The 14,761-nt window shown below is 31.5% G+C and overlaps 1 protein-coding gene across 1 annotated transcript in view; it reads left to right on the top strand.

The window, feature by feature from the left end:
• Positions 1 to 14,761, top strand: part of LOC142324536 (neural cell adhesion molecule 2-like) — a 1,211,812-nt gene that overhangs the window by 1,021,363 nt on the left and 175,688 nt on the right. The gene's annotated exons all lie outside the window — the stretch shown is intronic.

Raw genomic sequence — 14,761 nt, forward strand, 5'->3', positions numbered from 1 at the left:
CTAAGGGATGGCACACAAAGACACCCACACAAATTCTGTTTAGTAAGGTAGGATGCTATGAAATACGTAAATAATCCTGAAAAATATCCGTTACCTGTACGATGTTTAAAGAACAACGACGAAGTTTGACTCCAATAGTTAAAAAATTTAATAAATCACGGATGTAAAGCTGGATATAAAAATAAGAACTGAGCCTCTTTCACGTGGTGTTAGACGTATGTGAAATAATCGGTAAATGAAGCCTTTACTTGATGAAAATCCATCATAATAAAAAAAAGCAAAAAAAGTTTTTGTTTTATTTTAAAAAATGACGGCAATTTCCTTACAAAGTACCTTTCTCAGATGTTACAGAACATAAAAGCTTAAAAGTATGATACTAAGGAAAAGGTAAAAACATCGAACCAAAAGATACAAAATACATAAAATAAAGAAAAAAGTCAATTAAGAAAAAGGAGGCGGTACTTACGATAAGACACGAAGCCCACCTCACATTTTTAAGTTTAATAACGGCAAATTATTCAAGTCTTAATTGATTATTTAAAAGTAAATAAAAATTTTTAAGTTTTATTAATTTCCAGCCGGTATCTTATCACGATATCATGTTCTTTAGTATAATCGGATGCACTGTACCAATTATTTTTCGTTCAATCATGGTTTATATGACCAGGTCGCGTTCTCTGTACACACAGGCTACTAGTAGCGCAGTACCTTTATTATATTATGCAAAATGCATTTCAATTCACTCGGTAGGAAGCTGACAACATTCATTAAATATCAGGCTTACTTAAATTAATCTAAAATATTAAGTATAATTTAAAATCAAGTTCTCTAAGAAATTATGTCTTTAAATTATGGCTAAAATTATGCTTTAAAAGTGTGGGAGTAATTTTTTGAGATACCAAAAAAGGGCAATCGGTTCAAATAGACTTATCAGTTTTTACCAATAATTTACGTCATTCTTCATTTATTTTAAAATAAAAGAAGTTAGCGACTCGTATGTACTAGCTCATCCGACTGCCTCCGGAGTTTCTGATAGTGGTTTGTTATATCTATGTACAAAATTTCACAGAAATATCACTTTTGTAACTCGTTCATATGTATATAAGTAATTCACGTTAATTTCTTATTGCTATAAATATTCATTTAACAAATATTTGTAATATTAAACAATTTATATAGCACGGTATTTATTCTCGTTCGTAATACAAAATTTATATAATATAAATTTTTTTTATTAACAGTCGTTTTCATAACTTCTTCTATTTTAGGATATTTTTTCTTATACAGACTGATAAATTGTCTTATTATTAAGCTTCTTTGTTTTTAATGACTGATGATACAAAAAAATAAAACAGATAAAGTTCTTTAAGTATCTTGTTATTAATATTTATGTATTTAGTTTTTAAACTTTTTAAACTTCTGTAAAATATTACTCATATTTAAATAGAAATCGTTGACTTCTATTAAATTTAAAACGGGTGTTTAAAATTAGTAGGAATGCATTGTTCTTATCGTACTTAAAGAATATATATTTTAATTATTTCTTCAAGCATCGGGAACTTTTAATGGCTGTTAAAAGTTTGGAAACGGAAAGTTTTAATGTATAACGTTAATAAATAATAATACATTTAACCTACGAAGTGGTAAAAGTGACAAGATGAAAAAACATTGCTATTTTTGAACTAAGCCGATAATCTGGATTACCGAAAATATTCCTATTTTCCTTTACATTTCTGTTTGGAAAGTATTCACTGGGAGAATCCGCTAAGTCAATTAATGAAGCAAGTAGTGTTTTATTTTTTTTCTTCACCTAATTTTTTTCTTCTTATTTTTACATACGTACTTTTTAATAATTAGTTATGTATTTGTTTTTAACTGTAGATCGTGTTCTTGGCTGATTGGATAATTGATAATGAATTTAAATATGTATTAATTCCTTGAACATTTAAAATACCATTTAAAATAATTAAAAAACTATTGAATATGGTTAGATTAAAATTATAATAAATTCGCCAAATTTCTGTTTAGTAAAGTTCGTACAATTTAGTGTGGGTTTCTGCGGAAATAAGAAGTAAAAAGTAGTAAGGGGCGGTAGTAAGTAGTATGCATTGTGAAGGGTAGTGTATGCGAAAACTCCTTTCTTTATATACAACTAGCATCCCTGTCGCGGCTTCCTCCTCTCAATATGATTACTTGCATTTCCCGTTGCGGTCAATTTTTACATTTTTATTTTTTAGTCATGTAACCGGAGGCAGGTGAACTCAGTCACATCGTGCATACACTAAATGTAGCATTGCTGTGTTGGCTGAGTCACCGAGCTCACATCTTAAGACGTACACCGTCTCGCACTTTAACAGTATAGAGATTTTTAAAAAAACCGAAAATTGTTGTTACATATTAATCTGAAGAGTATTTGGAAGTCCATATCTACTGAATATCTCGTTTAGTATTGTCAGAAGTAAGGGAAATTTGTAATCAAGTCTCAAAATGTTTTTTTTTTTAACTTTCTTCCCTTTCCAGGTCGAATTTCAGAAAATATTGAAGTTAGTTTTTAGATATTCATATGAAGATTAAACACACCAAAAATCACACTGATATTTACATTTGTTACTGAGGAACTAAAAAAAAAATATTTAATTTCATTGTTTCTGCATTTTAACTCTTTAAACTCGGAATTTAAAAATGATCCTTTCTTAGTGTGAACTTGATTGTAAGGAGAAAGTGTATACAAATTTTTATGAATTTATCTTTATTAATTTTTACTGGGCGTCGTTTATGAATGACTGACGACATGTTAATTTATATATATATATATATATATATATATATATATATATATATATATAGATGGTGTTATTTACGACTTCATGTCTCATCAAAATATTGATTCGGTGTTTGAGATTAACAGTTTCGCAAAATCATTCATCCTTAGTGACGAAACATTTCGTGTGCCAAATATGCAAATAAGAGAAACTGAAAATACCAACTGGATTACTGAACACGAAAAAACTCACCTAAAGTTAACGTATTTTTGTATTTTAGGTAGATTTCATAAGAAAGCTACCTATTGTAACGGGTACCATAATTCGACTTCTAAAAAATTTCAACATATTTTCGTGTTTCACATCCCTCAGACCCGAAAACCACCGTCAGTTCAAAAGTTGTTATACACATTTATATATATATACTTCACTTTCTTGTGGACACTATAACTGCCGTAATTTTACGCCAATCACTTTCAAATTGATACATAAATTATAAAGACCCAAATTCTCGGTCAAGTTCGTTAATGGGCAAAATCAACAGTGGGTGGGGGCTTTTTCGAAAAAACAAACATATCTCTATAACTTTCTCAATCAGTGAAATATCGAATTCGTTTTAAGTTCTACTGCTCTTTGGATAAAGGGCTAAAACGTATGTAGGTTTAGGTTTTTGATATCACCAATCATTGGCCCAGGGGGTGAAAAATTGGGGTTTCGAAGATAAAAAAATCATGCCTTCCTTAATAGCGCCATAGTATCGAATCGGTTTAAAGTGGTCGTTAGTCCTCTAAACACTACCTAAAACTTTTGCGTGAAACGATCTTTGATATGACCAATCCTTACACTAAGGGATGACCAAAAGTTTGGTGGAATTGTAAGAAGATTTGGGCTTATCGTATGTTAAACATCTGAAACGTTTTTCATATGCATATGCAGCCATTGTCGTATTTAATACGATTGAAGTTTTTCTTAAATTTAAGGTGGAAATCTTTTTTATCCCTTTCTTAGCACCGATGAAACTTAGCCTTTTCCTTCCGGCGTTCCGAAATGGATTTTTTTTTTGTATAGGACCACTATTGTGTTCAGAATCCACCGTTACAACATATGGTACTTGATAATTTTGGAAAACTGACCAGTACCGAAGATTAATAAAGATACAGATATGATATTTATCTCTCAACAAATCTACTTTCAAAATCATTTCCATTACGAAGCACAACGGTTCATAATTAAAATTTGCTACACAGGACTTATATGATCGTAATAGAAGTTTTTGTGTTTGTGCCTTCACTCCTTGATGATCTAAATTCTATAGAACATCAATGATTTCTTCAAAACCGTAAGACAACTGCTGCAACATTAATCTACCGTTATATTCTCTTACACGTTCAGGACGAAATGGAGTATTGTCAATATTTCTACTACAATTGTTATGTAACTAAGTCGTTCTACATATTTGAGTTATGTAAACAATACTTTTGTGAGTTTAATTTTATTTGAATGTAATACAGTTTAGAATTTATCTCATAATTTGTTAATATTAAATGAAATACTGAAAATTTCCTTTTTTCACTAGATCATTGAAAGTACGACGATCAGTATAATAGTTGTTGTCCTTATAATTGTAGATTTAATATACTTTAGTAATTCCGCCGTACCGCATACGTATCGATGGCTTTAAAAAGGGTGAAATCTCGTTAAATTTTTGTACTAATCATACTTTACAAACTTTTTTTTATATTTATATTCATACATTAACCTTTTATGAAGTCTGGGTGAGCGGTTTTTGTTAAGTTGAATACTGTCACTTGCAACTTAAATCACATTTTGGAATGGGTGAGGTTGTCCTTTAGGAAACCCTATTCTATTTCTTGTTGTTTAATTCGAAAATAATTTTTTTTTTCATAATATATTTAAACCCTTAATTGAAATTAAATGCCTTGATATCCTGAGAGATAATTTCCCTCTGACTAGAGAGCACTTTGAACTATCTTTATACTGGAACTTTTTGACTAGATCGTCCGTTACTCGTGGGTAGACCATCCTTCCTCATACTAGAGGGTAAGTCAATTATTATCCGCAATCTAATTATAAATTTTATTGCAGTACAAATAGGAAACTTTACATGAACATCATTTTTCAACATAGTCCCCTTGCATTTCAACGCACTTGGTCCATCGTTGCACAAGCTTCCTGATGCCTTCACAAAAAAAAGTTTTCGGTTGAGCTGCGAGGCAGGAATGCATCGTTTCTTTCACTGTTTCGTGCGAGGTAAATCGACGGCCCCTTAATGCCTCTCTGAGTGAACCAAACAAGTGGTAGTCAGAAGGGGCAAGATCAGGACTATACGGAGGATGAGCCAGTACTTCAAAGTTGAGGTTCTGGAGCGTTTCAGCAGTGTGGGCAGCAGTATGTGGAAGGGCACTGTCGTGCAAGAACACAACACCTTTCGACAGCTTCGAATTGCAGACTTCAGCTTGGCAGTAACATCGCACTGTAACACACACTGTTTATTGTCGTGCCTCTTTCCTCATAATGTTCCAATACTGCTCCTTGTGAGTCCCAGAAAACCGTAAGCATCAGTTTTCTGCGGACGGCTGAGTCTTGAATTTTTTTTGCAGGACGAATTTGGATGTTTCCATTCCGTACTCTGCTGTTTACTCTCCGGCTCGTAATGATGGATTTATGTTTCGTCACCAGTGATGATTCTGTCTAAGAAGATGTCCCGTTCGTTACCATAGCGATCGAAATGTATTTGGCAGTGTCCAAGCGTGTTTGTTTGTGCAACTGTGTGAGTTGTTTTGGGGCCCATCTTGCACAGATTTTATGAAACCCAAGTGTGTTGTGGATGATTTCGTAGACAGAACCGTGACTAATTTGCAGACCATGTGCCTTTTCATCCGTAGTTACTCGTCTGTCTAAGAAAACCATGTCACGTACACGCTCAATGTTTTCCTCATTTGTGGCGGTAAACGGTCGTCCGGCTCCTTCGTCGTGCATAACACTTGTGCGACCATTTTTCAATTTTTCAATCTGTTCGTAGACACTCCGTTGCGGCAACACATTGTTCCCGTACTGTACCGGAAGTCTTCGATGAATTTCGGCCTTTGATACACCTTCCAACCACAAAATAATGATCATTGAACGTTGCACTACTTTGTTGTAAACAGAAAGCGGAGCAGCCATGGTTAACGGCAGGGCAGCGACAATGGAACTAACCTAGCATCATCAAACCTGCGCAGACATAACAACAATTAAACCACGCATGCGTCAGCTACGCAACACGACAGTACTACCAACATAAACAAAAATATAACTAAATTGCGGATAATAATTCACTTACACTCGTGGTTCCTTTATCTTACTCTTGATGTTTTCTTTCCCAATTCAATGAATGTAATGTCTCACTCTGCGTAATGAGTGATCTAGTAGGTAATTGACTATCACGGAAATTGTCTCCTGTCTTCTGGTTATACAGAAAGCCTAATAGCTGAGTAAAATCGGCCTCCAAATTTCTTCCCTAAATACAGATACGTATATATTTGTTTAATGTTTTCATTTTATTAGTATTATTATTATTATTTTTTTAATTATATATGGAGTACAGTATTATATTAATAAAGTACTGCAATCTAAAAATATACTGTTCCCAAATGTTTATATTACTGTAAAAGATGTAGTTTTACATTATGTATTATTAAAATAATTTTACAATATGTTATATTAAACTAATTTCCATTGTGGGATTTATTATGTAGATCTTTTCCAACTTTTTACCCTTTTTAGTATTATTTTTTAAGGTACAACTCTCTAATTGAATATTTACTCTTTTTATTATAATTACTGTTTCGATTCGTCATTTCATTTATTTTGATATTACTATTTCTTTTATGATCTGTAATTGTTTAGTTTATGCCAATTTGTAATAAAATTTCTAGACATTCATTAATTGCATTATACTTATTGAAAATAGCCATGTAAATCTAAATATATTTTGTATATGTTGGACGGAAATTTTTTGTCTTTATGTTTTTCTTTTAGAGAGCTAAAAAGATTTTTTTAAATCCATTTTTTGTATATTAGTTATAATGATAAATGGTCCGTTTGGAAATTGTATATATATATATATGTATGTACACTTACGTGTGTGTTTGTGTGTGTTCATATTATGCGCGCGCGCATAATTCTTACTTGGTTGTTAATTTTAATTAATATTAGTTTAATTTATTATTATTAATTTCCAAGTTTATTTGTTAACTTGAATTTATATTCAAAATGTTTTGTAGAAACCCAACTTAAGGAAACTTTACGAATTATTAAGTAGTATTTTAAAGAAATTGTAATAAATTTTCATTTGAAATTTTCCGTTATAATAAAATGAAGAAGTGATGTTTTTGTAACCAAAGGATACTGTTGTTCAGAAAATTGGTTATTTAATTAGTGGAAATAGTTGAATTCTGTCTAATCGATATACCACAGCTGTTCGAAGCGGAGACTGTGCTGTAGCAATGTTCAACTCACACTAAAATTGTTCCGGTACCCGCTCTTAACGCACAAGTGTCCGCCATCACTGTTGACAAAATACCATTTACACAATATGAATAAAATGCGCAAGTTTATTGATAAGCAAATAAAAATTTGTATTTAATTATACAAATAAAAATAATTTAATTACTAAGCTTTAAAGGTTAATTTCTTCACTGGAGGTGTCTATCAACAAACAGCAAACAGCATTCTCCATGATGGTCTGTCCTGAGCTTTTTCTTTTAAGTTATAGTGTCCTTTCTGTTTCAAATCGTCCAACATTCCTCTTCTCGCACCCTCAATCTTTCCTTCAATCACATTTTCACTATAATCATATCTTAGTATCTGGCCTATCCAGTTAGATTTTTTTAAATTGTCTTAATCGTACTCCTACTCTCATTTATATTTGTTAGAACCAGATTGTTAGTTACTCTCTCTCACCAGTTGATAGTAGCATTTTCCTCTATAGCCACATTTAAAACTTTCTGGATACTGAATTTCTCTTTTCTTTATAATCCATGTTTCTGGACCATACAACACATTCCAAACGAAACATCTTGCAAATCTCTTTTTCAGATCAATCGGTATACTTTCTGTGGTAAGCAGATTTCTGAACTTGCTGAATCCCATTTTATCATTCGTAATTTTGCTAATAATTTCCTTAGTGCAACTTCAATCAAAATTTATTGTGCTTCCAATGTACTTAAAACTACCAGCTGATTGTAATTGTTTCTAATAGTAATTTTTGTTTCACCACATTTCCTCGATATTCTCTAACTTTGGGTTTATCAGTGTTTATTTTCATATCGTATTTTTTCTCCTACCCTGCTTATTCTAATCATCATTGTTATAGCTTCTCTTCAATTGTAGCCATTACTAGGTGGTCATCTGCATTCTTTATTCGTTAAAATTTTTCTCCGCTTAATATCACATAATCACAATTCCTCTTAAATCTTATAAAGTTTCCTCAATTAATTGATCTCCATAACGTTAAAAAAGATTGGTGACATGCAGCATCCCTGTCTTTAACTTCTCTTCAAATCTTTACTGCTTCCGTTTCTTCTCTTTCTATTCGATCCTCTACCCTTTGTTCTAAGTATAGAACCTAAATAAATGTTCTACCACCTTCCATCATAAATTTTCTACACCTCCAGTTCAATCCTATTTCGCTCAAAATCTTCATTATTTTATCCCATTTAATCTTATCGAAAGATTTTTCCCAGTCAATAAAACATATGTACAAAAGCTTTATTTAAATCTGTTATTTTATTCATCAAAACTTTCAAACAACCTATTACGTCTCTAGTACTCTTTCCTTTTCTAAAGCCAAAATATTTACCATCCAACATTCTCTCTATCTTTTCCTCTATCCTGTTCAGTATTATTTTTGTTAGTGCTTTTGTAGCATAGAATATTACACTTATAGTCATCTGATCCATACAATATATATCATCTTTCTTCTTTGGTATGGATATATAAATACTTTAAGGAAATTTTCTGGCCATTGAATATTCTTATAGATTTTATCTCACAAATTTTGTTAATCTATCTATTGCACCTTCTCCTTAAGGCCCTTTAACTCCTGTGCTGGTAACTCATCACAAACTGACATACTCGGATAAATGGATTTTTTACTTCTGCTTTTAAAATTTGATTGTGCCCTTCATTTCTACATCACATTCTTCATTGTCACTGATATGAAGGTTTTCATCATTATTTGATGAGTCATACAATTCTTCTATGTATTCCTTCCAAATTATTTTTCTATCTTTTATGTTTGATACTATTTCTCCTTCCTGACACTCATTATTTCATTCTTATTTATTCTCTTTATCTGTACTTACTCAGTTATCCTGCTGTATTATACATTTATTCAGTTTTAACTTGTTTTTCCAATGATTCCATCTATTCACATAGTCCATTCATCCATTCATCTTTGTCTTTTTGTAATTCTCTCCTTATTTCATTGTTTAATCTCTTGTACATTTTTCTTTCTTCGTAGTTCTTAGCACTTTTAAATTCCCTTCTTTCATCTATTTTGCCTAAAATTTCATCTGTTATCCATTCTTTCCTTTTTGGTTTACTTTTACATTTTCCTACGTTTTCATCAAGGGTTTCTTTTACGTATTGTTTAATAGAATTTCACTTTTCATTAACATCCTGTTAAGGTAGGGTTGCGGAAATCTTTTCTTCTACTTTAGTTGTGATGCCACATTTTGCATCTTTTTCATTTATCTTTATCCACTTTGTGTTTACGTTCCGTTTCTCTTTTATGTGTTTTAGTTTTGTTTGTAAGACTGCAATCAGTAGATTATGATCTGTATACGCATCTTCTCCAGGTAAAGTTTTACAATTCTTCACACTATTTGTGAATCTCTTATTTACTAAAATACAGTCGATTTGGTAACTTTTTTAGATTTTCTGATCGTTCCCAAGTGGATAACTTCCTTTTAATATTTTTAAACGATATCTTAGCTATTCTCATCGTATTTTCCTCAAAAAATTCAATCAGTTTCTCTCCTCTTTCATTCCTTCTATCAGTCCATGTTTGCCAACCACATTTATCCTATTTCCTTCTCCCACTATGCTTTTCCAGTCTCCCATCATAATTATTATTACTTGCGCTTTACTTAATTCGTCATGTCCTTGATCTGTTTGATCATATACCCTAGGAACTTCTTCTTCGTCGGCTTTTGGTGTGGTTAAGTAGACCTGGATGATACTGTGTCCATTACTTTCCTTTAAGTATTATAGGCACTCTGGCACTTAATGTTATAACTCTTGAGACTATTTTCCTATATTTTTCTTCGTAATTATTGCAACACTTTTTCTTCTTTTCTCTCTTATGTATATAATTTATTTATATTCACCTGAAGTGATCACGTTCTCTTTCTCATCTAACTTCACATAAACCGAGTATAACTAAGTTGCTTCGTTCCATTTCTTTCTTTATGTTTTCCAATTTTCCAGCAACAATCATCGTTCTTACATTCCATGTACGTATTCGTATCTTTGTTGAATGATCTTGATTTTGTTTTTATGAACTCCTAAAACAGTCTCCACGCGGAAATCCAATTATAAAGATATTTTAAGTCCGGTAAAATATTTGTTTTAAGGACTACCCATGTTGGTTTTGCATAGTTTGCATAGTTTTGCGTAGTATCATTAATTAGTGATATCAAGTCTGGAACTTTAATGGATTAATTTCTCGTTTCCTTCTCCATTTTATGTCTTTGATTCTATGGTTCGTCGGCCTTTTGGGATGATATCTCATTGAAAGGATAAAAGATCCTACACTTTTTTCTATTTAATTTCTTTATATTTTTCGGAAGGAATTGCCGAAAAAATGCATCTTCGACAAAGCTTCCTTAGGGTAAGCATTTTAGTCAAAATTTACCGTAGAAAATTCAAAAATAGAGTTTAGGGAAGGAATTAGAGATTCCCGTTAAAAACTTTTAAAAATTACCTACTATAATATTTAAATTTTATCACTTAAAAAATTATATCATTAAAATTAATTAATTACCATTTTTATGAGTTAAGTTCAATTGTTAGAATTTACTATTTTCTGCTAAAATATATCTTTAGGGAGAAAGTAAACAAAAACTTGTTTTGGATTTAAGAAGATCCTAAATAAGATATTTATTATTTTTAAGACTCTTTACTTGTAGTATAAATTTTAATGGGCTTTAAGAAAAGGGTAACTGTGCGTAGAAATCCCTTTAGATATTTTTAAGTTAGCTAATATTTCATCAGGGTTAGAAACAGTTGATTTACCGAAAGTTGTAGAAGGAATTATCTTGCAATTTTCGTTAAATCAATTTCTGTGTTGTTGCGTGATACAAATACCATTAGATAAAGAAGCAGTACAAGCTGACACAATTGAAATTACAGGCTTATTTATTTCAGTTTTTGATGAAATGTAAATGTATCAAAAAATGAATAAATTCTTAGATATTACCTGACAAAGCATTAGAATATTTAGACTTAAATGGTTTCATATGATTATATATTTTTTCTCTTTTTCTGATTGAAGCTTCTGATCATAGTTCAAGAGAAAAATAATTGCGGTTGGTGAATTTGCTGATAAGGATAGAATAAAATGAAATTCAGTTATGTAAAACTTTTTTTTAATCTTCACTTAAATTTAATTAATTGATGGATAATTATATGCATAAACTAAATTAAATTAAAAACATAAATCTCTAGTTTTTCTTACGTGTTTGCTTTATTTATTTATTTTTAAATATGAAACCTCCTGCCTTTAATTCATATCCACACAGAATTACTCCAAGCACAATACTTCCCAAGAACTTCCTCTATCCTAACTCGATCAGTATATCTTCTGGAAGCATCTAATTGAACTGCAATTTTTTTTTATAATTGCTGTTGATCAGCACTGAAAATTTCCATTTTCTAAATTCTATAATTACGATATTAATAATTTCGTTTTAATCGATCTTGAAATATCTTCTTTCTAGAGAAAAAAACCGGATACTTGCTTTATTAAAGATGTCATTATACTCTCCTGAACGTTAGTATTTTCAACATCTTAAATACCTACATACGCACATATACATACATGTATATTTATGTACACATGCACACTCACGCGTGCGCGCACACACACACAGACAGAGAGAGACAGAAAGAGAGAGAGAGACACACACACACACACACACACACTTACAAGACACCATGCTTACACATACTCAGTAATAACTATCCATATAAAATAACATGTGAGTCAATCTTAATCAACGCTCAGCAAAGACTACTAAAGATAAATAAATAAAAATATGTATGAACCTTCTTCTCTCGATGTAAGTGCACATTAAGGAAGGATTTTTTGAAATTCTGAGTTTAAAGAGCTAAAATAAAGTAAAAATGAGATTTATACATTTTATTATTTCTCTGTAACAAATAAAGATATCGACTTCATTTTTGGTGTGTAAACTTAAAAAAAATTTCGAACAATGATTGAAAATTTTCCCCTTTTCCAATTATAATAAAGATATATTCAGTAGATTTGGACTTGCAAATACGCTTCAGATAAATATCTAAAAGCAATTTTCGGATTTTACAGAATTTCAAATTTTTAAGGGACGCGACGGTATACAGCGCGGCGACTCAACTAATACAGCCATTACCACTCTGTTACTGCATATGCGACGCGACTGGCTTGCACTAAAAAACATATATAACAAAAATTTAAAACGTGACCAGAAACGTAACCATTTAGAGCGGGCGAAGCCACGATAGAGATGGTAATATATAAACAACATATACACTCATATATACTTGTGTGTGTGTGTGTGTGTGTGTTTATATGTGTGTGATTAGATATATATATATATATATATATATATATATATATACTGGGAAATTCAAAAAGTAGTCGTGTTAAAAATATCCATAAATTTTAACCCTTTAAACTCAGAATTGAAAAAAATCTATAAATTTTTTTTCAGAAATTCACATGAAGATTAAGTACACAAAAAAAATATCTGATATTTTTTTTTGACCGAGAAACCCAATAAATAGTTTTATTCAATTTAGTTTAATTATTTCAATATTAATAAAAGAAGGTAAGAGAATATTGTAAAATATAAATCTTAACGTGGTATTTTTTAATTATTTTTATTTTTTCAGCTTCAATTTTTCCCGAATTTTTAAATATAAATTAAATACTTAAATTTTACACAATAAGAAACAAACAAGAAAATCATTATCAATATGAAGAGGTTCTTATTACTTAAAAATGTAGTAAAATTTCATTGTTACTACATTTTAACCCTTCATATTCGGAATTTCAAAAAATTACTTATAAGTGTACACTTATCCCGTAAGAGAAGGTTATACAAATAGTTTGGTGGGCGTTGATTATGAATGACTCGCATATTATTTTATACATATCAAATATTCGCACATATACTTGTATGTGTGTGTGTGTGGGCGTGCATGCGTGATAGTACTTGTACTTAGCTATAGAAATCAATAAATATTATTATAAAAATTAATTAAAACTCCGATGTTAAAAAAAAAATTGAGTTTAAGTAAAATGATCCGTTCCGTATATGTGAGTTGATTCCCTTAATGGAGAAATATATTTATGTGTAAGCTGACGTATTAGGTAAAAAAAAATATAATTTGCAAAATCTCATCAGATATTTGTATTTTCAGTATCCCTAATGGAAAGACTGGACTGAAATGAATATTCATTTCTAGGGAATTTATATTAGTTTTACTTTGTTTTTTATCTAAAAATGGTATTTTTCCTTAAGCTGTATATTTTATTAATTTATGAATTGTTTCTATTTTATCTAAAATCATAATATTTTTATTGCTTAAATTATCTTCTTTGTTTAAACTTATAAAACTTTGGAATTCCTAATTGGTTAAAAAAAAGTAAAAGCTTTATTCACATTTGATGAACGTAGAACACAAGTAGAAATGATTAAAATTGAATGTTCCAAAATTTAATTTTATTATATTTATTTCAATTTAAAAAACAATTTACTTTTTGTTACATTTGCATATCAACAGCTAAATATTGTGTTTATTGTCAGTTTTTTTCTTTTTTTAACCTCCAGAACCACCATTAGGTACCGCTTCAGAGGATGAGATGAATGATTTGTAGCGTGTGAAAATGCCATGCCTGACCGGGATTCAAACCCGGGATCTCCGGATGAAAGGGCAAGACGCTACCTCTCACACCACGGAGGCCGGCTTATTGTCGGTTAAAATCTAAAAAAAAATTTGTCTGTTTAAAAACGTAAAAATGTTCCATTTAAAAAAAAGCTTTAAAATCTTTATTCGGTGAAACGAGTGTTTGTTGCCTTATAATTATTATCACGGAAAAATGTTTGGTACCTGTGTAGATCCCTGATGTTAGCAGTTTCATCATTTTACTAGGTTTCTATTTTATTCAGTATCTAATACCCTCATCATCTGTTCTTTTTTCAGTTTCTTCGAATTCTTACTTGAATCCTCGCTTTAGTTTCCCTATTCTGTGTGGCGTCATACTCACTTCAGCGTAACTTTCTCCTTCCTTCGTCGTCCATCTCCTCAAATCACCGTATCTTTTTTCCCCCCTTCTCTCCCGAACCGGATATTCAATTAAGTATACTCAGTTGGAGAGAGTGTCCATATACTCTAAGGAGGCGTCCCCCGCCTACCGGTTGTATACCCGGCACGGCAGGTTAGCCTCCCCGGTCTCGGATGTTTATTTCGTTTCAGTGCCTGCCTCTAATCCCCCGTTTCGAAGGCGAGGTCCGGCTATGCCGTCCCCCACCCCTTCCACGAGGAACCGGGTCTCGGTCATGATGCCTGCCTCTAACCGACGTGCCGACCCCAGAAACTCCGAAGAGCCCCAGTGCCAACACCGCCGGCCGGGACTCGGTCTTTTCTTTTATTTTCCCCACTCACAGTATCCCCAGGAGTTCCATCCCCATCACAGGAACCCGCACACCTCA

The sequence above is a fragment of the Lycorma delicatula genome, chromosome 5 (assembly GCF_047948215.1).
Source record: "Lycorma delicatula isolate Av1 chromosome 5, ASM4794821v1, whole genome shotgun sequence".
Classification (NCBI taxonomy): Eukaryota; Metazoa; Arthropoda; class Insecta; order Hemiptera; family Fulgoridae; genus Lycorma; species Lycorma delicatula.